This window comes from Oncorhynchus gorbuscha, unplaced genomic scaffold, assembly GCF_021184085.1.
Source record: "Oncorhynchus gorbuscha isolate QuinsamMale2020 ecotype Even-year unplaced genomic scaffold, OgorEven_v1.0 Un_scaffold_472, whole genome shotgun sequence".
Lineage (NCBI taxonomy): Eukaryota > Metazoa > Chordata > Actinopteri > Salmoniformes > Salmonidae > Oncorhynchus > Oncorhynchus gorbuscha.
In genome coordinates, this window is record NW_025745304.1 from 227501 (window position 1) to 255485 (window position 27985).

The 27985-nt window shown below is 46.5% G+C and overlaps 1 pseudogene; it reads right to left on the reverse strand.

Moving 5' to 3' along the window:
* Positions 1-20883, reverse strand: part of LOC124018308 — an 84435-nt pseudogene extending 63552 nt beyond the window's left edge.
* Between the last annotated feature and the right edge of the window lie 7102 nt (positions 20884-27985).

Sequence of the window (27985 nt, forward strand, 5' to 3'; positions counted from 1 at the left end):
AATGAATGGAGTGTAACCCGGGAGGACCCCGGTCTGTTGTGTGTCGATTGACAGCTGCTTCAGCCTACCGCGCGGATGAGTCCGGTGCCCGTCTCCATGGTGCTGAGGCGCGTGTCTCCGATCTTCACCGCCAGGATCTGGGCTCCGGGGGCGATGCCGTTCCGCTCGGGCTCATCTGGGAAGTGGCCTGCTGCTATGCTCGCCACGTGTGTCCCATGAGCCCCTGAACAGAGACAAGACCATCACGGCTGTAGACGCCAAGACTCAGGACAGATTCCTACACAATACAAGGGGCGGGGGATCTACGTGAACTCTGACCTCCGCTGGTGACGATGCAGAGAGTGTTTCCTTCGTCGTAGATGTTAACGGAGTAGTTGAGCATCTCAGCGTTTCCCAGAGTAGCAAACTCCTGCTTCTCTCTGTAGGAGGTCAAAACCGTGCAGCTGGAGAGATCTCCAGTCTCTGAGGTGTCTACCACAGCCCTGTAGAGGTTAGAGGTTAGAGGTCAGGACCGTGCAGCTGGACAGATCTCCAGTCTCTGAGGTGTCTACCACAGGAAGGAAGGAGGGCCTGACGAACTGAGGAAGGCAGGCCTGACGAACTGAGGAAGGCGGGAAGGAGGGACTGACGAACTGAGGAAGGCGGGAAGGAGGGCCTGACGAACTGAGGAAGGAGGGCCTGACGAACTGAGGAAGGCGGGAAGGCGGGCCTGACGAACTGAGGAAGGCGGACCTGACGAACTGAGGAAGGAGGACCTGACGAACTGAGGAAGGAGGGCCTGACGAACTGAGGAAGGAGGGCCTGACGAACTGAGGAAGGAGGGCCTGACGAACTGAGGAAGGAGGGCCTGACGAACTGAGGAAGGAGGGCCTGACGAACTGAGGAAGGAGGGCCTGACGAACTGAGGAAGGAGGGCCTGACGAACTGAGGAAGGAGGGCCTGACGAACTGAGGAAGGAGGGCCTGACGAACTGAGGAAGGAGGGCCTGACGAACTGAGGAAGGAGGGCCTGACGAACTGAGGAAGGAGGGCCTGACGAACTGAGGAAGGAGGGCCTGACGAACTGAGGAAGGAGGGCCTGACGAACTGAGGAAGGAGGGCCTGACGAACTGAGGAAGGAGGGCCTGACGAACTGAGGAAGGAGGGCCTGACGAACTGAGGAAGGAGGGCCTGACGAACTGAGGAAGGCAGGAAGGAGGGCCTGACGAACTGAGGAAGGCAGGAAGCAGGGCCTGAAAAGGGATTTGACCCAGCAGACGGTGTTCCTCCTACCTCCAGGTGTCTCCGTCGTTCCACAGCAGACAGTCGTAGACCGGACCCGGGTCGTTGTACTTCTTCTCCAGAGACGCCAGGATCTCAGACTGACACAGCAGCTCCTCCTTCTGCAGCTTCTCAGCCTGAGAAAACAACGGACAGGCGTGAGGAAACTAAATGTGAAAACTCATTTACACACAGTTCATGTGCTCGGGGATGTGACAAATGTGTTAAACTGACGTTTTATTCGCACATTAACGAGAATTCACAATTCAGATAGAGTCCGGGGTAGGACCCAATGTCCCAAGGACCCAGGGCAGTTCAGTCTACCTACCAGATAGAGTCCAGGGTAGGACCCAATGTCCCAAGGACCCAGGGCAGTTCAGTCTACCTACCAGATAGAGTCCAGGGTAGGACCCAATGTCCCAAGGACCCAGGGCAGTTCAGTCTACCAACCAGATAGAGTCCAGGGTAGGACCCAATGTCCCAAGGACCCAGGGCAGTTCAGTCTACCTACCAGATAGAGTCCAGGGTAGGACCCAATGTCCCAAGGACCCAGGGCAGTTCAGTCTACCTACCAGATAGAGTCCAGGGTAGGACCCAATGTCCCAAGGACCCAGGGCAGTTCAGTCTACCTACCAGATAGAGTCCAGGGTAGGACCCAATGTCCCAAGGACCCAGGGCAGTTCAGTCTACCTACCAGATAGAGTCCAGGGTAGGACCCAATGTCCCAAGGACCCAGGGCAGTTCAGTCTACCTACCAGATAGAGTCCAGGGTAGGACCCAATGTCCCAAGGACCCAGGGCAGTTCAGTCTACCTACCAGATAGAGTCCAGGGTAGGACCCAATGTCCCAAGGACCCAGGGCAGTTCAGTCTACCTACCAGATAGAGTCCAGGGTAGGACCCAATGTCCCAAGGACCCAGGGCAGTTCAGTCTACCTACCAGATAGAGTCCAGGGTAGGACCCAATGTCCCAAGGACCCAGGGCAGTTCAGTCTACCTACCAGATAGAGTCCAGGGTAGGACCCAATGTCCCAAGGACCCAGGGCAGTTCAGTCTACCTACCAGACAGGGCAGTTCAGTCTACCTACCAGATAGAGTCCAGGGTAGGACCCAATGTCCCAAGGACCCAGGGCAGTTCAGTCTACCTACCGGACAGGGCAGTTCAGTCTACCTACCAGATAGAGTCCAGGGTAGGACCCAATGTCCCAAGGACCCAGGGCAGTTCAGTCTACCTACCAGACAGGGCAGTTCAGTCTACCTACCAGATAGAGTCCAGGGTAGGACCCAATGTCCCAAGGACCCAGGGCAGTTCAGTCTACCTACCAGATAGAGTCCAGGGTAGGACCCAATGTCCCAAGGACCCAGGGCAGTTCAGTCTACCTACCAGATAGAGTCCGGGGTAGGACCCAATGTCCCAAGGACCCAGGGCAGTTCAGTCTACCTACCAGATAGAGTCCGGGGTAGGACCCAATGTCCCAAGGACCCAGGGCAGTTCAGTCTACCTACCAGATAGAGTCCAGGGTAGGACCCAATGTCCCAAGGACCCAGGGCAGTTCAGTCTACCTACCAGATAGAGTCCAGGGTAGGACCCAATGTCCCAAGGACCCAGGGCAGTTCAGTCTACCTAACAGATAGAGTCCGGGGTAGGACCCAATGTCCCAAGGACCCAGGGCAGTTCAGTCTACCTACCAGATAGAGTCCGGGGTAGGACCCAATGTCCCAAGGACCCAGGGCAGTTCAGTCTACCTACCAGATAGAGTCCGGGGTAGGACCCAATGTCCCAAGGACCCAGGGCAGTTCAGTCTACCTACCAGATAGAGTCCGGGGTAGGACCCAATGTCCCAAGGACCCAGGGCAGTTCAGTCTACCTACCAGATAGAGTCCGGGGTAGGACCCAATGTCCCAAGGACCCAGGGCAGTTTCAGTCTACCTACCAGATAGAGTCCAGGGTAGGACCCAATGTCCCAAGGACCCAGGGCAGTTCAGTCTACCTACCAGATAGAGTCCAGGGTAGGACCCAATGTCCCAAGGACCCAGGGCAGTTCAGTCTACCAACCAGACGGGGCAGTTCAGTCTACCTACCAGACGGGGCAGTTCAGTCTACCTACCAGACGGGGCAGTTCAGTCTACCAACCAGACGGGGCAGTTCAGTCTACCAACCAGACGGGGCAGTTCAGTCTGCCTACCAGACGGGGCAGTTCAGTCTGCCTACCAGACGGGGCAGTTCAGTCTGCCTACCAGACGGGGCAGTTCAGTCTGCCTACCAGACGGGGCAGTTCAGTCTGCCTACCAGACGGGGCAGTTCAGTCTGCCTACCAGACGGGGCAGTTCAGTCTGCCTACCAGACGGGCAGTTCAGTCTGCCTACCAGACGGGGCAGTTCAGTCTGCCTACCAGACGGGGCAGTTCAGTCTGCCTACCAGACGGGGCAGTTCAGTCTGCCTACCAGACGGGGCAGTTCAGTCTGCCTACCAGACGGGGCAGTTCAGTCTACCTACCAGACGGGGCAGTTCAGTCTACCTACCAGACGGGGCAGTTCAGTCTACCTACCAGACGGGGCAGTTCAGTCTACCAACCAGACGGGGCAGTTCAGTCTACCTACCAGATGGTTTCCTCAGGACATAACAACAAGGTTGAAAACGTATTGACTCAAGACATTTCAGAATTTCCCTGTATGATGATGATGAAGACCCGTTAGTGACAATTTACATTTTGAACCCCAAAAAATATATAACTAACAAAAATAAATTAGGTAAAGGATTGTTTCTAAATTTGAACAATCCCAATGTTTTTCAAACATCTATATCTCTAATGTTGTATAAACATCTATATCTCTAATGTTGTTTAAACATCTATATCTCTAATGTTGTATAAACATCTATATCTCTAATGTTGTTTAAACATCTATATCTCTAATGCTGTTTAAACATCTATATCTCTAATGCTGTTTAAACATCTATATCTCTAATGTTGTTTAAACATCTATATCTCTAATGCTGTTTAAACATCTATATCTCTAATGCTGTTTAAACATCTATATCTCTAATGCTGTTTAAACATCTATATCTCTAATGCTGTTTAAACATCTATATCTCTAATGCTGTTTAAACATCTATATCTCTAATGCTGTTTAAACATCTATATCTCTAATGCTGTTTAAACATCTATATCTCTAATGCTGTTTAAACATCTATATCTCTAATGCTGTTTAAACATCTATATCTCTAATGCTGTTTAAACATCTATATCTCTAATGTTGTTTAAACATCTATATCTCTAATGTTGTTTAAACATCTATATCTCTAATGTTGTTTAAACATCTATATCTCTAATGTTGTTTAAACATCTATATCTCTAATGCTGTTTAAACATCTATATCTCTAATGCTGTTTAAACATCTATATCTCTAATGTTGTTTAAACATCTATATCTCTAATGTTGTTTAAACATCTATATCTCTAATGTTGTTTAAACATCTATATCTCTAATGCTGTTTAAACATCTATATCTCTAATGTTGTTTAAACATCTATATCTCTAATGTTGTTTAAACATCTATATCTCTAATGCTGTTTAAACATCTATATCTCTAATGTTGTTTAAACATCTATATCTCTAATGTTGTTTAAACATCTATATCTCTAATGTAGTTTAAACATCTATATCTCTAATGTTGTTTAAACATCTATATCTCTAATGTTGTTTAAACATCTATATCTCTAATGCTGTTTAAACATCTATATCTCTAATGTTGTTTACGCCCACACCACATTTACCCATGAGCAGAGAGACTAACTGACTGGGGAGAGGTCAAAGTGTTACCTGTGAGGGGGAGGGGAGAGGTCAAAGTGTTACCTGTGAGGGGGGGTCAAAGTGTTACCTGTGAGGGGGGGGAGAGATCAAAGTGGTACCTGTGAGGGTTAGGGGAGAGGTCAAAGTGTTACCTGTGAGGGTTAGGGGAGAGGTCAAAGTGTTACCTGTGAGGGGGAGGGGTCAAAGTGTTACCTGTGAGGGGGAGGGGAGAGGTCAAAGTGTTACCTGTGAGGGAGAGGGGTGAGCAAGGTCAAACTGTTCTGCCCGACGACTGGCTTCGGCCAGAGCTGCTCTGTGTGCTGGATCCCACATTTTCTCCTTTCGCTCTTTCTGTTGGTCAACACATCAACACAGACATCCTTCTGTCAACACAGACATCCCTCTGTCAACACATCAAAACAGACATCCTTCTGTCAACACAGACATCCCTCTGTCAACACAGACATCCCTCTGTCAACACATCAACACAGACATCCCTCTGTCAACACAGACAACCCTCTGTCAACACAGACAACCCTCTGTCAACACAGACAACCCTCTGTCAACACAGACAACCCTCTGTCAACACATCAACACAGACTTCCTTCTGTCAACACATCAACACAGACATCCCTCTGTCAACACAGACATCATTCTGTCAACACATCAACACAGACATCCTTCTGTCAACACATCAACACAGACATCCTTCTGTCAACACATCAACAGAGACATCCTTCTGTCAACACATCAACACAGACATCCTTCTGTCAACACATCAACACAGACATCCTTCTGTCAACACATCAACACAGACATCCCTCTGTCAACACATCAACACAGACATCCCTCTGTCAACACATCAACACAGACATCCCTCTGTCAACACATCAACACAGACATCCCTCTGTCAACACATCAACACAGACATCCTTCTGTCAACACATCAACACAGACATCCCTCTGTCAACACAGACATCCTTCTGTCAACACATCAACACAGACATCCCTCTGTCAACACAGACTTCCCTCTGTCAACACATCAACACAGACTTCCCTCTGTCAACACATCAACACAGACTTCCTTCTGTCAACACATCAACACAGACATCCCTCTGTCAACACAGACATCCCTCTGTCAACACATCAACACAGACATCCCTCTGTCAACACATCAACACAGACATCCTGTCAACACATCAACACAGACATCCCTCTGTCAACACAGACATCCCCCTGTCAACACAGACATCCCCCTGTCAACACAGACTTCCCCCTGTCAACACAGACTTCCCCCTGTCAACACAGACATCCCTCTGTCAACACAGACATCCCTCTGTCAACACAGACATCCCTCTGTCAACACAGACATCCCTCTGTCAACACAGACATCCCTCTGTCAACACAGACATCCCTCTGTCAACACAGACATCCCTCTGTCAACACAGACATCCCTCTGTCAACACAGACATCCCTCTGTCAACACAGACATCCCTCTGTCAACACAGACATCCCTCTGTCAACACAGACATCCCTCTGTCAACACAGACATCCCTCTGTCAACACAGACATCCCTCTGTCAACACAGACATCCCTCTGTCAACACAGACATCCCTCTGTCAACACATCAACACAGACATCCTTCTGTCAACACAGACATCCCCCTGTCAACACAGACATCCCTCTGTCAACACATCAACACAGACATCCTTCTGTCAACACAGACATCCACCCTGTCAACACAGACATCCCCCTGTCAACACAGACATCCCTCTGTCAACACATCGACAGAGGGATGTCTGTGTTGATGTGTCTGTGTTGACATCCCTCTGTCAACACATCAACACAGACATCCCTCTGTCAACACATCAACACAGACTTCCCTCTGTCAACACATCAACACAGACATCCCTCTGTCAACACAGACATCCCTCTGTCAACACAGACATCCCTCTGTCAACACAGACATCCCTCTGTCAACACAGACATCCCTCTGTCAACACATCAACACAGACATCCCTCTGTCAACACATCAACACAGACATCCTTCTGTCAACACATCAACACAGACATCCTTCTGTCAACACAGACATCCCTCTGTCAACACAGACATCCCTCTGTCAACACATCAACACAGACATCCCTCTGTCAACACAGACATCCCTCTGTCAACACAGACATCCCTCTGTCAACACAGACATCCCTCTGTCAACACAGACATCCCTCTGTCAACACAGACATCCCTCTGTCAACACAGACATCCCTCTGTCAACACAGACATCCCTCTGTCAACACAGACATCCCTCTGTCAACACAGACATCCCTCTGTCAACACAGACATCCCTCTGTCAACACATCAACACAGAAATCCTTCTGTCAACACATCAACACAGACATCATTCTGTCAACGTGTTTGTTGGTCAATATAAGCATACACTATTTATACACAAAAGTATGTGGACACCCCTTCAAATGAGTGGATTTGGCTATTTCTGTTGCTGACAGGTGTATAGAATTGAGCACGTAGCCATGCAATCTCCATAGACAAACATTGGCAGTAGAATGACCTTACTGAAGAGCTCAGTGACTTTCAACGTGGCACCTTCATAGGATGCCACCTTTCCAACAAGTCAGTTTGTCACATTTCTGCCCTGCTGAGAGCTGACCCCCGGGTCAACTGTAAGTGCTGTTATTGTGAAGGGGAAACATCTAGGAGCAACAACGGCTCAGCCGCGAAGTGGTAGGCCACAGAAGCTCACAGAACGGGACCGCAGAGTGCTGAAGCACGTGAAAATCATCTGTCCTCTGTTGCAACACTCACTACTGAGTTCCAAACTGCCTCTGGAAGCAACGTCAGCACAAGAACTGTTCGTCGGGAGATTCATGAAATGGGTTTCCATGGCCGAGCAGCCGCACACAAGTCTAAGATCACCATGCGCGACGCCAAGCGTCGGCTGGAGGGGTGTAAAGCTCGCCACCATTGGACTCTGGAGCAGTGGAAATGTGTTCTCTGGAGGGATGAATCACGCTTCACCATCTGGCAGTCTGACGGACGAATCTGGGTTTGGTGGATGAGGAGGCTACGAGCCCGAATGCATAGTGCCAACTGTAAAGTTTGGTGGAGGAGAAATAATGGTTTTGGCCCCTTAGTTCCAGTGAAAGGAAATCTGTTTCAGCATGACAATGCCCCCACGCACAAAGCGAGGTCCATACAGAAATGGTTTGTTGAAATGAGTGTGGAAGAACTTGACTGGCCTGCACAGAGCCCTGACCTCAACCCCATCAAACACCTTTGGGATGAATTGGAACGCCGACTGCGAGCCAAGAGGCCTAATCACCCAACATCAGTGCCCGACCTCACTAATGCTCTTGTGGCTGAATGGAAGCAAGTCCCTGCAGCAATGTACCAACATCTAGTGGAAAGCCTTCTCAGAGGAGTGGAGGCTGTTATAGCAGCAATGTTCCTACATCTAGTGGAAAGCCTTCCCGGAAGAGTAGAGGCTGTTATAGCAGCAAAGGGGGGTCCAACTCCATATTAATGACTTCCCAGAAGAGTGGAGGCTGTTATAGCAGCAATGTACCAACATCTAGTGGAAAGCCTTCCCAGAAGAGTGGAGGCTGCTATAGCAGCAATGTTCCAACATCTAGTGGAAAGTCTTCCCAGAAGAGTGGAGGCTGTTATAGCAGCAACGTCCCAACATCTAGTGGAAAGCCTTCCCAGAAGAGTGGAGTGTCCACATACTTTTGTATATCAACGTGCAAATCCTCGTTACTTGGCCACACAAATCCACTCCATACCTGGATTCTCTCTCGGAGAGCTTTAGGGAACAACTCATATCCATGTTTGATCCCAATGTGGTACCTTCCTGATGGATTATACCAGGCATGAGGGATCTGAGGACAGAGAGAGACATGTGTGTTAATGTAACTACAGGCTAATAACTACAGGCTAACAGTCTGTACAGAGAGACATGAGTTAATGTAACTACAGGCTAATAACTACAGGCTAACAACTACAGGCTAACAGTCTGTACAGAGAGACATGTGTTAATGTAACTACAGGCTAATAACTACAGGCTAATAACTACAGGCTAATAACTACAGGCTAACAACTACAGGCTAACAGTCTGTACAGAGAGACATGAGTTAATGTAACTACAGGCTAACAACTACAGGCTAACAGTCTGTACAGAGAGACATGTGTTAATGTAACTACAGGCTAATAATTACAGGCTAATAACTACAGGCTAATAACTACAGGCTAATAACTACAGGCTAATAACTACAGGCTAACAGTCTGTACAGAGAGACATGTGTTTATATAACTACAGGCTAACAACTACAGGCTAACAGTCTGTACAGAGAGACATGAGTTAATGTAACTACAGGCTAACAACTACAGGCTAACAGTCTGTACAGACAGACATGTGTTAATGTAACTACAGGCTAATAACTACAGGCTAATAACTACAGGCTAATAACTACAGGCTAACAGTCTGTACAGAGAGACATGTGTTTATATAACTACAGGCTAATAACTACAGGCTAACAGTCTGTACAGGGAGACATGAGTTAATGTAACTACAGGCTAATAACTACAGGCTAACAACTACAGGCTAATAACTACAGGCTAACAGTCTGTACAGAGAGACATGAGTTAATGTAACTACAGGCTAATAACTACAGGCTAACAACTACAGGCTAACAGTCTGTACAGAGAGACATGTGTTAATGTAACTACAGGCTAATAACTACAGGCTAATAACTACAGGCTAATAACTACAGGCTAATAACTACAGGCTAACAGTCTGTACAGAGAGACATGTGTTAATGTAACTACAGGCTAACAGTCTGTACAGAGAGACATGTGTTTATATAACTACAGGCTAACAACTACAGGCTAACAGTCTGTACAGAGAGACATGAGTTAATGTAACTACAGGCTAACAACTACAGGCTAACAGTCTGTACAGAGAGACATGTGTTAATGTAACTACAGGCTAATAACTACAGGCTAATAACTACAGGCTAATAACTACAGGCTAACAGTCTGTACAGAGAGACATGTGTTTATATAACTACAGGCTAATAACTACAGGCTAATAACTACAGGCTAATAACTACAGGCTAACAGTCTGTACAGAGAGACATGTGTTTATGTAACTACAGGCTAACAACTACAGGCTAACAGTCTGTACAGAGAGACATGAGTTAATGTAACTACAGGCTAACAACTACAGGCTAACAGTCTGTACAGAGAGACATGTGTTAATGTAACTACAGGCTAATAACTACAGGCTAATAACTACAGGCTAATAACTACAGGCTAATAACTACAGGCTAACAGTCTGTACAGAGAGACATGAGTTAATGTAACTACAGGCTAATAACTACAGGCTAACAGTCTGTACAGGGAGACATGTGTTTATGTAACTACAGGTTAACAGTCTGTACAGAGAGACATGAGTTAATGTAACTACAGGCTAATAACTACAGGCTAACAGTCTGTACAGAGAGACATGTGTTTATGTAACTACAGGTTAACAGTCTGTACAGAGAGACATGAGTTAATGTAACTACAGGCTAATAACTACAGGCTAACAGTCTGTACAGAGAGACATGTGTTTATATAACTACAGGCTAATAACTACAGGCTAACAGTCTGTACAGAGAGACATGTGTTAATGTAACTACAGGCTAACAGTCTGTACGGAGACAGTGTGACCAGGAAGTGGCAGCGTGGCGAGGGTATCGTACCTTGAGCGTCCTCCCGGACAGCCCGGTCACCTCTCCGTCTTTAGGCTCCACCACCGTCGCCATGGTGACATCTCCACTGCCTGTCGTATCGATGATGTCAACGATCTTCGGCTTGCCCTCCGTCGTGGTCTGAGGGAGAGAGGACCCAGATGTTGAAGAGGGTCAAATACACACACACACACACTATCTGACCCCGACACACACACACACACACTATCTGACCGAAAAACACACACACCCTCTCTGACCCCGACACACACACACTATCTGACCGAAAAACACACTATATGACCGAAAAACACACACACCCTCTCTGACCCCGACATACACACACTATCTGACCGAAAAACACACACACCCTCTCTGACCCCGACACACACACACTATATGACCGAAAAACACACACACCCTCTCTGACCCCGACATACACACACTATCTGACCGAAAAACACACACACCCTCTCTGACCCCGACACACACACAAATTATGTTTCCACAATGAGTACACCTTGACATACTGGTGACACAGTGCAACTAATCCTGACTGGTCAACAGCTTCAATCTCCAGACCATCAGACTGATAAACAGCTTCTATTTCCAGACTGATAAACAGCTTCTATTTCCAGACTGATAAACAGCTTCTATTTCCAGACTGATAAACAGCTTCTATTTCCAGACTGATAAACAGCTTCTATTTCCAGACTGATAAACAGCTTCTATCTCCAGACTGATAAACAGCTTCTATCTCCAGACTGATAAACAGCTTCTATCTCCAGACTGATAAACAGCTTCTATCTCCAGACCCATCAGACTGATAAACAGCTTCTATCTCCAGACCCATCAGACTGATAAACAGCTTCTATCTCCAGACCCATCAGACTGGTCAACAGCTTCTATCTCCAGACCCATCAGACTGGTCAACAGCTTCTATCTCCAGACCCATCAGACTGGTCAACAGCTTCTATCTCCAGACCCATCAGACTGGTCAACAGCTTCTATCTCCAGACCCATCAGACTGGTCAACAGCTTCTATCTCCAGACCCATCAGACTGGTCAACAGCTTCTATCTCCAGACCCATCAGACTGGTCAACAGCTTCTATCTCCAGACCCATCAGACTGGTCAACAGCTTCTATCTCCAGACCCATCAGACTGGTCAACAGCTTCTATCTCCAGACCCATCAGACTGGTCAACAGCTTCTATCTCCAGACCCATCAGACTGGTCAACAGCTTCTATCTCCAGACCCATCAGACTGATCAACAGCTTCTATCTCCAGACCATCAGACTGATAAACAGCTTCTATCTCCAGACCATCAGACTGATAAACAGCTTCTATCTCCAGACCATCAGACTGATAAACAGCTTCTATCTCCAGACCGATAAACAGCTTCTATCTCCAGACCGATAAACAGCTTCTATCTCCAGACCATCAGACTGATAAACAGCTTCTATCTCCAGACCATCAGACTGATAAACAGCTTCTATCTCCAGACCATCAGACTGATAAACAGCTTCTATCTCCAGACCATCAGACTGATAAACAGCTTCTATCTCCAGACCATCAGACTGATAAACAGCTTCTATCTCCAGACCATCAGACTGATAAACAGCTTCTATCTCCAGACCGATAAACAGCTTCTATCTCCAGACCGATAAACAGCTTCTATCTCCAGACCGATAAACAGCTTCTATCTCCAGACCATCAGACTGATAAACAGCTTCTATCTCCAGACCATCAGACTGATAAACAGCTTCTATCTCCAGACCCATCAGACTGATTTTTTTTATTTTTTTTATTTCACCTTCATTTAACCAGGGAGGCTAGTTGAGAACAAGTTCTCATTTGCAACTGCGACCTGGCCAAGATAAAAGCATAGCAGTGTGAACAGACAACACAGAGTTACACATGGAATAAACAATTAACAAGTCAATAACACAGTAGAAAAAAAATGGGCAGTCTATATACAATGTGTGCAAAAGGCATGAGGAGGTAGGCGAATAATACAGTTTTGCAGATTAACACTGGAGTGATAAATGATCAGGTCATGTACAGGTAGAGATATTGGTGTGCAAAAGAGCAGAAAAATAAATAAATAAAAACAGTATAAAAAAAAGTATGGGAATGAGGTAGGTGAAAATGGGTGGGCTATTTTCCTATAGACTATGTACAGCTGCAGCGATCGGTTAGCTGCTCGGATAGCTGATGTTTGAAGTTGGTGAGGGAGATAAAAGTCTCCAACTTCAGCGATTTTTGCAATTGTTCCAGTCACAGGCAGCAGAGTACTGGAACGAAAGGCGGCCAAATGATGTGTTGGCTTTAGGGATGATCAGTGAGATACACCTGCTGGAGCGCGTGCTACGGATGGGTGTTGCCATCGTGACCAGTGAACTGAGATAAGGCGGAGCTTTACCTAGCATGGACTTGTAGATGACCTGGAGCCAGTGGGTCTGGCGACGAATATGTAGTGAGGGCCAGCCGACTAGAGCATACAAGTCGCAGTGGTGGGTGGTATAAGGTGCTTTAGTGACAAAACGGATGGCACTGTGATAGACTGCATCCAGTTTGCTGAGTAGAGTGTTGGAAGCCATTTTGTAGATGACATCGCTGAAGTCGAGGATCGGTAGGATAGTCAGTTTAACTAGGGTAAGCTTGGCAGCGTGAGTGAAGGAGGCTTTGTTGCGGAATAGAAAGCCGACTCTTGATTTGATTTTCGATTGGAGATGTTTGATGTGGGTCTGGAAGGAGAGTTTGCAGTCTAGCCAGACACCTAGGTACTTATAGATGTCCACATATTCAAGGTCGGAACCATCCAGGGTGGTGATACTAGTCGGGCATGCGGGTGCAGGCAGCGATCGGTTGAAAAGCATGCATTTGGTTTTACTCGCATTTAAGAGCAGTTGGAGGCCACGGAAGGAGTGCTGTATGGCATTGAAGCTCGATAGCACAGTGTCCAATGACGGGCCGAAAGTATATAGAATGGTGTCGTCTGCGTAGAGGTGGATCAGGGAATCGCCCGCAGCAAGAGCAACATCATTGATATACACAGAGAAAAGAGTCGGCCCGAGAATTGAACCCTGTGGCACCCCCATAGAGACTGCCAGAGGACCGGACAGCATGCCCTCCGATTTGACACACTGAACTCTGTCTGCAAAGTAATTGGTGAACCAGGCAAGGCAGTCATCCGAAAAACCGAGGCTGTAGAGTCTGCCGATAAGAATATGGTGATTGACAGAGTCGAAAGCCTTGGCGAGGTCGATGAAGACGGCTGCACAGTACTGTCTTTTATCGATGGCGGTTATGATATCGTTTAGTACCTTGAGTGTGGCTGAGGTGCACCCGTGACCGGCTCGGAAACCAGATTGCACAGCGGAGAAGGTACGGTGGGATTCGAGATGGTCAGTGACCTGTTTGTTGACTTGGCTTTCGAAGACCTTAGATAGGCAGGGCAGGATGGATATAGGTCTGTAACAGTTTGGGTCCAGGGTGTCTCCCCTTTGAAGAGGGGGATGACTGCGGCAGCTTTCCAATCCTTGGGGATCTCAGACGATATGAAAGAGAGGTTGAACAGGCTGGTAATAGGGGTTGCGACAATGGCGGCAGATAGTTTCAGAAATAGCGGGTCCAGATTGTCAAGCCCAGCTGATTTGTACGGGTCCAGGTTTTGCAGCTCTTTCAGAACATCTGCTATCTGGATTTGGGTAAAGGAGAACCTGGAGAGGCTTGGGTGAGGAGCTACGGGGGGGGCGGAGCTGTTGGCCGAGGTTGGAGTAGCCAGGCGGAAGGCATGGCCAGCCGTTGAGAAGTGTTTATTGAAGTTTTCGATAATCATGGATTTATCGGTGGAGACCGTGTTTCCTAGCCTCAGAGCAGTGGGCAGCTGGGAGGAGGTGCTCTTGTTCTCCATGGACTTCACAGTGTCCCAGAACTTTTTGGAGTTGGAGCTACAGGATACAAACTCCTGTAAACAGCTTCTATCTCCAGACCCATCAGACTGGTAAACAGCTTCTCTCTCCAGACTGATAAACAGCTTCTATCTCCAGACTGATAAACAGCTTCTATCTCCAGACCCATCAGACTGGTAAACAGCATCTATCTCCAGACCCATCAGACTGTTTGGCCCTGTCCGGGGGTGTCCTCGGATGGGGGCACAGTGTCTCCTGACCCCTCCTGTCTCAGCCTCCAGTATTTATGCTGCAGTAGTTTATGTGTCGGGGGGCTAGGGTCAGTTTGTTATATCTGGAGTACTTCTCCTGTCCTATTCGGTGTCCTGTGTGAATCTAAGTGTGCGTTCTCTAATTTTCTCCTTTCTTTCTCTCTCTCGGAGGACCTGAGCCCTAGGACCATGCCCCAGGACTACCTGACATGATGACTCCTTGCTGTCCCCAGTCCACCTGGCCATGCTGCTGTTCCAGTTTCAACTGTTCTGCCTTATTATTATTTGACCATGCTGGTCATTTATGAACATTTGAACATCTTGGCCATGTTCTGTTATAATCTCCACCCGGCACAGCCAGAAGAGGACTGGCCACCCCACATAGCCTGGTTCCTCTAGGTTTCTTCCTAGGTTTTGGCCTTTCTGGAGAGTTTTTCCTAGCCACTGTGCTTCTACACCTGCATTGCTTGCTGTTTGGGGCTTTAGGCTGGGTTTCTGTACAGCACTTTGAGAAATCAGCTGATGTACGAAGGGCTATATAAATAAATTTGATTTGATTTGATAAACAGCTTCTATCTCCAGACCCATCAGACTGATAAACAGCTTCTATCTCCAGACCATCAGACTGATAAACAGCTTCTATCTCCAGACCATCAGACTGATAAACAGCTTCTATCTCGAGAGTTGCACCCCTTCTGAAAAAACCTACACTCGATCCCTCCGATGTCAACAATTACAGACCAGTATCCCTTCTTTCTTTTCTCTCCAAAACTCTTGAACGTGCCGTCCTTGGCCAGCTCTCCCGCTATCTCTCTCTGAATGACCTTCTTGATCCAAATCAGTCAGGTTTCAAGACTAGTCATTCAACTGAGACTGCTCTCCTCTGTATCACGGAGGCGCTCCGCACTGCTAAAGCTAACTCTCTCTCCTCTGCTCTCATCCTTCTAGATCTATCGGCTGCCTTCGATACTGTGAACCATCAGATCCTCCTCTCCACCCTCTCCGAGTTGGGCATCTCCCGGCGCGGCCCACGCTTGGATTGCGTCCTACCTGACAGGTCGCTCCTACCAGGTGGCGTGGCGAGAATCTGTCTCCTCACCACGCGCTCTCACCACTGGTGTCCCCAGGGCTCTGTTCTTGGCCCTCTCCTATTCTCGCTATACACCAAGTCACTTGGCTCTGTCATAACCTCACATGGTCTCTCTTATCATTGCTATGCAGACGACACACAATTAATCTTCTCCTTTCCCCTTCTGATGACCAGGTGGCGACCGCATCTCTGCATGTCTGGCAGACATATCAGTGTGGATGACGGATCACCACCTCAAGCTGAACCTCGGCAAGACGGAGCTGCTCTTCCTCCCGGGAAGGACTGCCCGTTCCATGATCTCGCCATCACGGTCGACAACTCCATTGTGTCCTCCTCCCAGAGCGCCAAGAACCTTGGCGTGATCCTGGACAACACCCTGTCGTTCTCAACTAACATCAAGGCGGTGGCCCGTTCCTGTAGGTTCATGCTCTACAACATCCGCAGAGTACGACCCTGCCTCACACAGGAAGCGGCGCAGGTCCTAATCCAGGCACTTGTCATCTCCCGTCTGGATTACTGCAACTCGCTGTTGGCTGGGCTCCCTGCCTGTGCCATTAAACCCCTTCAACTCATCCAGAACGCCGCAGCCCGTCTGGTGTTCAACCTTCCCAAGTTCTCTCACGTCACCCCGCTCCTCCGTTCTCTCCACTGGCTTCCAGTTGAAGCTCGCATCCGCTACAAGACCATGGTGCTTGCCTACGGAGCTGTGAGGGGAACGGCACCTCAGTACCTCCAGGCTCTGATCAGGCCCTACACCCAAACAAGGGCACTGCGTTCATCCACCTCTGGCCTGCTCGCCTCCCTACCACTGAGGAAGTACAGCTCCCGCTCAGCCCAGTCAAAACTGTTCGCTGCCCTGGCCCCCCAATGGTGGAACAAACTCCCTCACGACGCCAGGACAGCGGAGTCAATCACCACCTTCCGGAGACACCTGAAACCCCACCTCTTTAAGGAATACCTAGGATAGGTTAAGTAATCCCTCTCACCCCACCCCCCTAAGTTTTAGATGCACTATTGTTAAGTGACTGTCCCACTGGATGTCATAAGGTGAATGCACCAATTTGTAAGTCGCTCTGGATAAGAGCGTCTGCTAAATGACTTAAATGTAATGTAATGTAATGTAATGTAATCTCCAGACCATCAGACTGATAAACAGCTTCTATCTCCAGACCCATCAGACTGATAAACAGCTTCTATCTCCAGACCCATCAGACTGATAAACAGCTTCTATCTCCAGACCATCAGACTGATAAACAGCTTCTATCTCCAGACCATCAGACTGATAAACAGCTTCTATCTCCAGACCATCAGACTGATAAACAGCTTCCATCTCCAGACCATCAGACTGGTCAACAGCTTCTATCTCCAGACTGATAAACAGCTTCTATCTCCAGACCGATAAACAGCTTCCATCTCCAGACCATCAGACTGATAAACAGCTTCTATCTCCAGACCATCAGACTGGTAAACAGCTTCTATCTCCAGACCATCAGACCGATAAACAGCTTCTATCTCCAGACCATCAGACCGATAAACAGCTTCTATCTCCAGACCCATCAGACTGGTCAACAGCTTCTATCTCCAGACCATCAGACTGATAAACAGCTTCTATCTCCAGACCATCAGACCGATAAACAGCTTCTATCTCCAGACTGATAAACAGCTTCTATCTCCAGACCGATAAACAGCTTCTATCTCCAGACCATCAGACTGATAAACAGCTTCTATCTCCAGACCATCAGACTGATAAACAGCTTCTATCTCCAGGGCCACCAGACTGATAAACAGCTTTGTTGTTGGTGGAATTGTTAGATTACTTGTTAGATATTACTGCATTGTCAGAACTAGAAACACAAACACTTCGCTACACTCGCATTAACATCTGCTAACCACGTGTATGTGACCAATAACATTGGATAACCATGTGTATGTGACCAATAACATCTGCTAACCATGTGACCATTAACATCTGCTAACCATGTGTATGTGACCAATAACATCTGCTAACCATGTGTATGTGACCATTAACATCTGCTAACCATGTGTATGTGACCAATAGGATCTGCTAACCACGTGTATGTGACCAATAGGATCTGCTAACCACGTGTATGTGACCAATAGGATCTGCTAACCACGTGTATGTGACCAATAGGATCTGCTAACCACGTGTATGTGACCAATAGGATCTGCTAACCGCGTGTATGTGACCAATAGGATCTGCTAACCGCGTGTATGTGACCAATAGGATCTGCTAACCATGTGCATGTGACCAATAGAATCTGCTAACCATGTGTATGTGACCAATAGGATCTGCTAACCATGTGTATGTGACCAATAGGATCTGCTAACCGCGTGTATGTGACCAATAGGATCTGCTAACCATGTGCATGTGACCAATAGAATCTGCTAACCATGTGTATGTGACCAATAACATCTGCTAACCATGTGTATGTAACCAATATAATAGTGTCATATTCTATACCAACTGGACCAATATAATAGTGTCATATTCTATGCCAACTGGACCAATATAATAGTGTAATATTCTATATCAACTGGACCAATATAATAGTGTCATATTCTATACCAACTGGACCAATATAATAGTGTCATATTCTATACCAACTGGACCAATATAATAGTGTCATATTCTATACCAACTGGACCAATATAATAGTGTCATATTCTATACCAACTGGACCAATATAATAGTGTCATATTCTATACCAACTGGACCAATATAATAGTGTTATATTCTATACCAACTGGACCAATATAATAGTGTAATATTCTATACCAACTGGACCAATATAATAGTGTCATATTCTATACCAACTGGACCAATATAATAGTGTCATATTCTATACCAACTGGACCAATATAATAGTGTCATATTCTATACCAACTGGACCAATATAATAGTGTCATATTCTATACCAACTGGACCAATATAATAGTGTCATATTCTATACCAACTGGACCAATATAATAGTGTCATATTCTATACCAACTGGACCAATATAATAGTGTCATATTCTATACCAACTGGACCAATATAATAGTGTCATATTCTATACCAACTGGACCAATATAATAGTGTAATATTCTATACCAACTGGACCTACTCATAGATATGTTCGAGTCAGAGAGAAACCTTTGGTCTTTAGCAGAGGGCTGAGTGGTGTGGTGTGGCTAGGACGGACGGACAGAGCAGACAGGACAGACAGACAGACCGACAGTAACTAGACAGGACAGACAAACAGACATACAGACAGGGCAGACAGACCGTAGCTAGACAGTAACTAGACAGGGCAGGCAGACAGGCAGACAGTAGCTAGACAGTAACTAGACAGGGCAGACAGACAGTAGCTAGACAGTAACTAGACAGGGCAGACAGACAAACAGTAGCTAGACAGGGCAGACAGACAGACAGTAGCTAGACAGGGCAGACAGACAGACAGACAGACAGACAGACAGACAGACAGACAGACAGACAGACAGTAACTAAACAGTAACTAGACAGGGCATACAGACAAACAGTAGCTCGACAGGGCAGACAGACAAACAGTAGCTAGACAGTAACTAGACAGGGCAGACAGACAAACAGTAGCTAGACAGTAACTAGACAGGGCAGAACGACAAACAGTAGCTAGACAGTCACTAGACAGGGCAGACAGGCAGACAGTAGCTAGACAGGGCAGGCAGGCAGACAGTAGCTAGACAGGGCAGACAGGCAGACAGTAGCTAGACAGTAACTAGACAGGGCAGACAGACAAACAGTAGCTAGACAGTCACTAGACAGGGCAGACAAACAGACAGTAACTAGACAGGGCAGACAGACAAACAGTAGCTAGACAGTCACTAGACAGGGCAGACAAACAGACAGTAACTAGACAGTAACTAGACAGGGCAGACAGGCAGACAGTAGCTAGACAGGGAATACAGGACAGACAGACAGACAGGACAGACATACAGGACAGACAGGACAGACAGACAGGACAGGGCCTCTACAGTTGAGTGACGGCTCTCAACAGATGTCTGATCCTGTTTCCATCAGCGTCGCCCAGTTCCACCACTAAGTCACAGCAACTCACTAGCTAGTCACAGAAACATTTCAAATGAAACATGTCAGCATCAATAATAATCATAATATGCTATGGTGGGGAAATATTAGCACTAGTCCTGCCAAAACCAATGGTCTGTCGGTATTTTATGGTGTAGCTAACGAGGACATTATGTTCTGATGGTTTGCTATATGATTTTAGCTTGTTAAGTTAAATTAGCCATGTACGCTAAACTGAGCTAATTTACCGACAGACCCAGGGGACTGTCATGTTACAACAACAACACCAAGGCGTTAGCTGTTTTCTCGTTAAAATGTAAATCAGATGAACAGTAGTTTCTAACTAGTTTTACTAGATTGGAGTGACAAGGTAGCACCGGTTTTTAAAAAACAAAACAAAACAAAAAATCACTAAGCTAGAGTCGTGAATTTTGAATGAGGCCTAGTAGTCTGTAAAAGCACCGGGGTAAATTTACCTGCATGCCCGGGGCCCCTGGGTCCACGCCAGTGTCGAGGATTGCCATGACAACACCCCGTCCATCGTACTCCGGGAACCTCGTGAGATAAGACGCGGCGCCGGTCTCTTTTTTAGGGAGCAACCCGTGGAAAGGGAACGGCTCGTCGATACAATGAGCTGCCATGATCCGACAGAGTAACAAGAGCAGAGAAATAGGTTGAAGACCGACCACCAAAGACGAGTGAGTACAGTATAGTTTAGAGGAGGGGGAAACGTGGCTGATAAAAACAGTGAAGAGAGACCCGGAAGGACTTCTTTATTTTAAAGGGACAGTACACTATTTAGAACAATCAAATGAGCCACAGGAGTCATCCTCATAAAAAAGGTGTCTAATGACACGTAAATTAAGTCAATAGCAACGAAAGAAGTCCTTCTGTAGCTCTTTCATACACTGCCTATAGCTAATTGTTTAAAAACAGAAGTGGTATAGGCGTATTTGTCTTTGTTCAAGGTTTAAACATGGACTATTAAATAGTTAGGAAACAATGTTCTGGTCAGTGTTTCCATGGGACCCTAATTAGTGGGGCACAGGTAAAAAAAAAGTGTTTAAAACCAAATAATGATGGATAAATTAAAATGATCAGTACCCAATCTACTTAATGGGGTGGCGCTTCCATAGAAGGGGCGGCAGCGTAGCCTAGTGGTTAGAGCGTTGGACTAGTAACTGCAAGTAACCGAAAGGTTGCAAGGTTTCAAACCCCCGAGCTGACAAGGTACAAATCTGTCGTTCTGCTCCTGAACAAGGCAGTTAACCCACTGTTCCAAGGCTGTCATTGAAAATAAGAACTTGTTCTTAACTGACTTGCCTCGTTAAATAAAGATAATATAAATAGACACCAAAGCATTAGATTAGCAGAGTCTGGTCTGCTTGTTTCATTGACAGTATAGGAACCCCCCCCCCAATGAGGGGGAGTCGGATGCTTTGCTACCTCTTCTGTCTCTGATAAAATCCCGTTAGGCTCTGCATTGGTCACTCCACCATCTGAAGTGACAGTACAGCATTTATTGCGAAACAGCCTCCGCAGACATCAGGGTTTTCATGCTTCTTGTGCTTAGCGGGGGAGCGGAGCTATTCTGGAGGAAGTTGTCAAGGAAGTGAATGTATGTTTATACAGGACCTCCTGGCCCCACCTACCTTCAACCAATCATGTCAACGCGGAGCTACGGTGCATTCGGAACGTATTCAGACCCCTTAAAGTTTTTCCACATTTTGTTACGTTTCAACCTTATTCTAAAATATATTTTTTTTTAAGAAATAAAAAATGAAATATCACATTTAAATAAGTATTCAGACCCTTTACTCAGTACTTTGTTGAAGCACCTCTGCCAGCGATTACAGCCTCGAGTCTTCTTGGGTATGATGCTACAAGCTTGGCACACCTGTATTTGGGGAGTTTCTCCCATTCTTCTCTGCAGATCCTCTCAAGCTCTGTCAGGTTGGATGGGGAGCGTCGCTGCACAGATATTTTCAGGTCTCTCCAGAGATGTTAGATCGGGTTCAAGTCTGGGCTCTGGCTGGGCCGTTCAAGGACATTCAGAGAGTTGTCCCGAAGCCACTCCTGCATTGTTTTTGCTGTGTGCTTAGGGTCGTTGTCCTGTTGGAAGGTGAACCTTCTCCCCAGTCTGAGGTCCTGAGCGCTCTGGAGCAGGTTTTCATCAAGGATCTCTGTACTTTACTCCGTTCATCTTCCCCTCAATCCTGACTAGTCTCCCAGTCCCTGAAAAACATCCCCACAGCATGATGCTGCCACCACCATGCTTCACCGTAGGGATGGTGCCAGGTTTCCTCCAGATGTGACGCTTGGCATTCAGGCCAAAGAGTTCAATCTTGGTTTCATCAGACCAGATAATCTTGTTTCTCATGGTCTGATTCCTTTAGGTGCCTTTTGGCAAACTCCAAGCGGGCTGTCATGTGCCTTTTACTGAGGAGTGGCTTCCGTCTGGCCACTCTACCTGAAAGGCCTGATTGGTGGAGTGCTGCAGGGATGGTTGTCCTTCTGGAAGGTTCTCCCATCTCCACAGAGGAACTCTGGAGCTCTGTCGGAGTGAACATCGGGTTCTTGTTCACCTCCCTGACCAAGGCCCTTCTCCCCCTATTGATCAGTTTGGCCGGGTGGGTGGCCAATTCTAGGAAGAGTCTTGGTGGTTCCAAACTTTTTCCATTTAAGAATGGTCAAACTGTCTGGGGGTGTGGTCAAACTGCCTGGGGGTGTGGTCAAACTGTCTGGGGGTGTGGTCAAACTGTCTGGGGGTGTGGTCAAACTGCCTGGGGGTGTGGTCAAAGCTGTTCTCAAGCTATGTTTGCGGTTGTTTACTACAATGTGAGAATATTTATTGATTAGAAAGTTGGGCCACTGCCGTAATGTCTTTTTTCTGTTGCCAGTTTATTCTGTGTTTGGAGACGTGATGATGGGGTCCTGTGGTGTGATTGATGTTTATGTTTAGATTGGATGTTTAGTAAGTAGGTGTGATTGGATGTTTAGTTGTAGTGATTGGATGTTTAGTTGTAGTTAGTAGGTGTGATTGGATGTTTAGTTGTAGTTAGTAGGTGTGATTGGATGTTTAGTTGTAGTAAGTAGGTGTGATTGGATGTTTAGTTGTAGTTAGTAGGTGTGATTGGATGTTTAGTTGTAGTAAGTAGGTGTGATTGGATGTTTAGTTGTAGTAAGTAGGTGTGATTGGATGTTTAGTTGTAGTAAGTAGGTGTGATTGGATGTTTAGTTGTAGTAAGTAGGTGTGATTGGATGTTTAGTTGTAGTAAGTAGGTGTGATTGGATGTTTAGTTGTAGTAAGTAGGTGTGATTGGATGTTTAGTTGTAGTAAGTAGGTGTGATTGGATGTTTAGTTGTAGTTAGTAGGTGTGATTGGATGTTTAGTTGTAGTAAGTAGGTGTGATTGGATGTTTAGTTGTAGTAAGTAGGTGTGATTGGATGTTTAGTTGTAGTAAGTAGGTGTGATTGGATGTTTAGTTGTAGTAAGTAGGTGTGATTGGATGTTTAGTTGCAGTAAGTAGGTGTGATTGGATGTTTAGTTGCAGTAGTAGGTGTGATTGGATGTTTAGGTAGTAGGTGTGATTGGATGTTTAGTTGTAGTTAGTAGGTGTGATTGGATGTTTAGTTGTAGTTAGTAGGTGTGATTGGATGTTTAGTTGTAGTAAGTAGGTGTGATTGGATGTTTAGTTGTAGTAAGTAGGTGTGATTGGATGTTTAGTTGTAGTAAGTAGGTGTGATTGGATGTTTAGTTGTAGTAAGTAGGTGTGATTGGATGTTTAGTTGTAGTAAGTAGGTGTGATTGGATGTTTAGTTGTAGTAAGTTTAGTTGTGTGATTGGATGTTTGTTTAGTTGTAGGTGTGATTGGATGTTTAGTTGTAGGTGTGATTGGATGTTTAGTTGTAGTAAGTAGGTGTGATTGGATGTTTAGTTGTTTAGTAAGTAGGTGTGATTGGATGTTTAGTTTGTAAGTAGGTGTGATTGGATGTTTAGTTGTAGTAAGTAGGTGTGATTGGATGTTTAGTTGTAGTAAGTAGGTGTGATTGGATGTTTAGTTGTAGTAAGTAGGTGTGATTGGATGTTTAGTTGTAGTAAGTAGGTGTGATTGGATGTTTAGTTGTAGTAAGTAGGTGTGATTGGATGTTTAGTTGTAGTAAGTAGGTGATTGATGTTTAGTTTGTGATGTTTGTTTAAGTAGGTGTGATTGGATGTTTAGTTGTAGTAAGTAGGTGTGATTGGATGTTTAGTTGCAGTAAGTAGGTGTGATTGGATGTTTAGTTGTAGTAAGTAGGTGTGATTGGATGTTTGTTGTAGTTGTAGTAGGTGTGATTGGATGTTTAGTTGTGTAAGTAGGTGTGATTGGATGTTTAGTTGTAGTAAGTAGGTGTGATTGGATGTTTAGTTGTAGTAAGTAGGTGTGATTGGATGTTTAGTTGTAGTAAGTAGGTGTGATTGGATGTTTAGTTGTAGTAAGTAGGTGTGATTGGATGTTTAGTTGTAGTTAGTAGGTGTGATTGGATGTTTAGTTGTAGTAAGTAGGTGTGATTGGATGTTTAGTTGTAGTAAGTAGGTGTGATTGGATGTTTAGTTGTAGTAAGTAGGTGTGATTGGATGTTTAGTTGTAGTTAGTAGGTGTGATTGGATGTTTAGTTGTAGTAAGTAGGTGTGATTGGATGTTTAGTTGTAGGTGTGATTAAGTAGGTGTGATTGGATGTTTAGTTGTAGTAAGTAGGTGTGATTGGATGTTGATTGGAGTTGAAGTAAAGGACAGGAAACTGCCTGTAAGGGGTTTGAACCACAGACCCTGTGACTGTGGGGAAAGAACCCCACCTGTGCCATAGAGACTCAAACCCCTTGTAACTGGATGTCATAAGGTGAATGCACCAATTTGTAAGTCGCTCTGGATAAGAGCGTCTGCTAAATGACTTAAATGTAAAATGTAAATGTAACAAGCATGCTGTCCACAGGGACGACAGGGACATGTGAAGTTGGGAAGTCAACAGCAACTTACCTGACTGACACTAGGTGGCGATATGGGACCGTTAGTTCAGACAGCCAGGGCATGGCTGGCAGAGATGGTCTGTAATGTTAAACAGGCTATAAATGACCTCTTTCCCTCTGAAGTCGTCTACTACCCAGAGGGGATATGAGGATACCAGCTCCGTGTAGACCGCCTACTGACAGGCTGTGTAGACCGCTGACTGACAGGCTGTGTAGACCGCTGACTGACAGGCTGTGTAGACCGCTGACTGACAGGCTGTGTAGACCGCTGACTGACAGGCTGTGTAGACCGCTGACTGACAGGCTGTGTAGACCGCTGACTGACAGGCTGTGTAGACCGCTGACTGACAGGCTGTGTAGACCGCTAACTGACAGGCTGTGTAGACCGTTAACTGACAGCTGGCAGCCTTGACTAACTCTGGTCTGTGTTGTCTCCACTTCATAAAGCCAGTAGGTTTCAGCCTGAAGGATTGGGGCATGGCTGGCAGCCTTGACTAACTCTGGTCTGTGTTGTCTCCTCATGTAATAATAGAAAGTACACATACAGATGGTAGGACGTGCTTCCCATTCTTTACACTGTTTGGGATTAAACCACAGCTGAAACCTTTGGCCATTGGATCCTGCAGCAAGGACAGTGTCTGTTATCTGTAGATTTATCAAGGGGGTTCCCTCGTCTCCTCTCCTTCCTCCCAACTGATTCAAAATAATGAAAAGGAAATGACGAAGGAAAGGAGATGAGGAGGGGAACATTTACAAAAGGGTTTTGAGGCTGTCCTCAAAGGAGAACCCTTTTTTGGTTCCGGATAGAACTATTTTGGGTTCCATGTAGAACCGTTTTTGGAAAGGGTTCTAAATGGAACCCAAAAGGGTTCTACCTGGAACCAAAGGTTTTTTTAGAACCCTTTTTGGTTCTAAATTGCACCTTTTTTTCTGAGTGTAGATATTCACCATCTGTCCAACTCGTCTATACCTAAACAACATGGCCAAAAGTATGTGGACACCCCATCAAATGAATGGATTTTGCTATTTCAACCACACCCGTTGCTGATAGGTGTACAAATTGCACACGGCCATGTAATCTCCATTGACAAACATTGATAGTAGAATGGCCCGTACTGAAGAGCTCAGTGACTTTCAATGTGGCACCGTAATAGGATGCCACCTTTACAACAAGTCAGTTTGTCAGATTTCTGCCCTGCTAAGAGCTTCCCGGTCAACTGTAAGTGCTGTTATTGTGAAGTGGAAACATCTAGGAGCAACAACGGCTCAGCCGCGAAGTGGTAGGCCACACACGCTCACAGAACGGGATCGCCGAGTGCTGAAGCACGTAAAAATCATCTGTCCTCGGTTGCAACACTCACTACTGAGTTCCAAACTGCCTCTGGAAGCAACGTCAGCACAAGACGTGTTCGTCGGGAGATTCATGAAATGGGTTTCCATGGTCGAGCAGCCGCACACAAGCTTAAAGATCACCATGTGCAACGCCAAGCGTTGGGTGGAGTGGCGTAAAGATCGCCGCCATTGGACTCTGGAGCAGTGGAAATGTGTTCTCTGGAGTGATGAATCACGCTTCACCATCTGGCAGTCCGACTGACAAATATTGGTTTGGCGGATGCTTTACAGTTGTCAATATGCATTCGGACAGGTAGCGTTTTCCTGGCAGGAGGGACAGGTAGCGTTCTCCTGGCAGGAGGGACAGGTAGCGAGTTCTCCTGGCAGGAGGGACAGGTAGCGTTCTCCTGGCAGGAGGGACAGGTAGCGTCTCCTGGCAGGAGGAACAGGTAGCGTCTCCTGGCAGGAGGAACAGGTAGCGTCTCCTGGCAGGAGGAACAGGTAGCGTTCTCCTGGCAGGAGGGACAGGTAGCGTTCTCCTGGCAGGAGGAACAGGTAGCGTCTCCTGGCAGGAGGAACAGGTAGCGTTCTCCTGGCAGGAGGGACAGGTAGCGTTCTCCTGGCAGGAGGGACAGGTAGCGTTCTCCTGGCAAGAGGGACAGGTAGCGTTCTCCTGGCAGGAGGGACAGGTAGCGTTCTCCTGGCAGGAGGGACAGGTAGCGTTCTCCTGGCAAGAGGGACAGGTAGAATTCTCCTGGCAGGAGGGACTGGTGTTCTTTGCTGCAGGAGGGACTGGTGCACTTCACGAAATAGATGCATCATGAGGTAGGAAAATTATGTGGATATATTGAAGCAACATCTCAAGACATTAGTCAGGAAGTTAAAGCTTGGTCATAAATGGGTCTTCCAAATGGACAATGACCCCAAGCATACTTCCAAAGTTGTGGCAAAATGGCTTAAGGACAACAAAGTCAAGGTATTGGAGTGGCCATCACAAAGCCCTGACCTCAATGCTGTAGAAAATGTGTGGGCAGAACTGAAAAAGCAAGTGTGAGCAAGGAGGCCTACAAACCTGACTCAGTTACACCAACTCTGGTCAGGAGGCCTACAAACCTGACTCAGTTACACCAGCTCTGGTCAGGAGGCCTACAAACCAGACTCAGTTACACCAGCTCTGGTCAGGAGGCCTACAAACCAGACTCAGTTACACCAGCTCTGTCAGGAGGCCTACAAACCTGACTCAGTTACACCAGCTCTGGTCAGGAGGCCTACAAACCTGACTCAGTTACACCAGCTCTGGTCAGGAGGAAGGGGCCAAAATTCACCGAACTTGTTGAGGAAAGCTTGTGGAAGGCTACCCAAAACGTTTGACCCAAGTTACAATTTAAAGGCAATGCTACCAAATACTAATTGAGTGTATGTAAACTTCTGACCCATTGGGAATGTGATGAAAGAAATAAAAGCTGAAATAAATCACTACTATTATTTCACATTCTTAAAATAAAGTGGTCCTACCTGAGACAAGACAGGGCA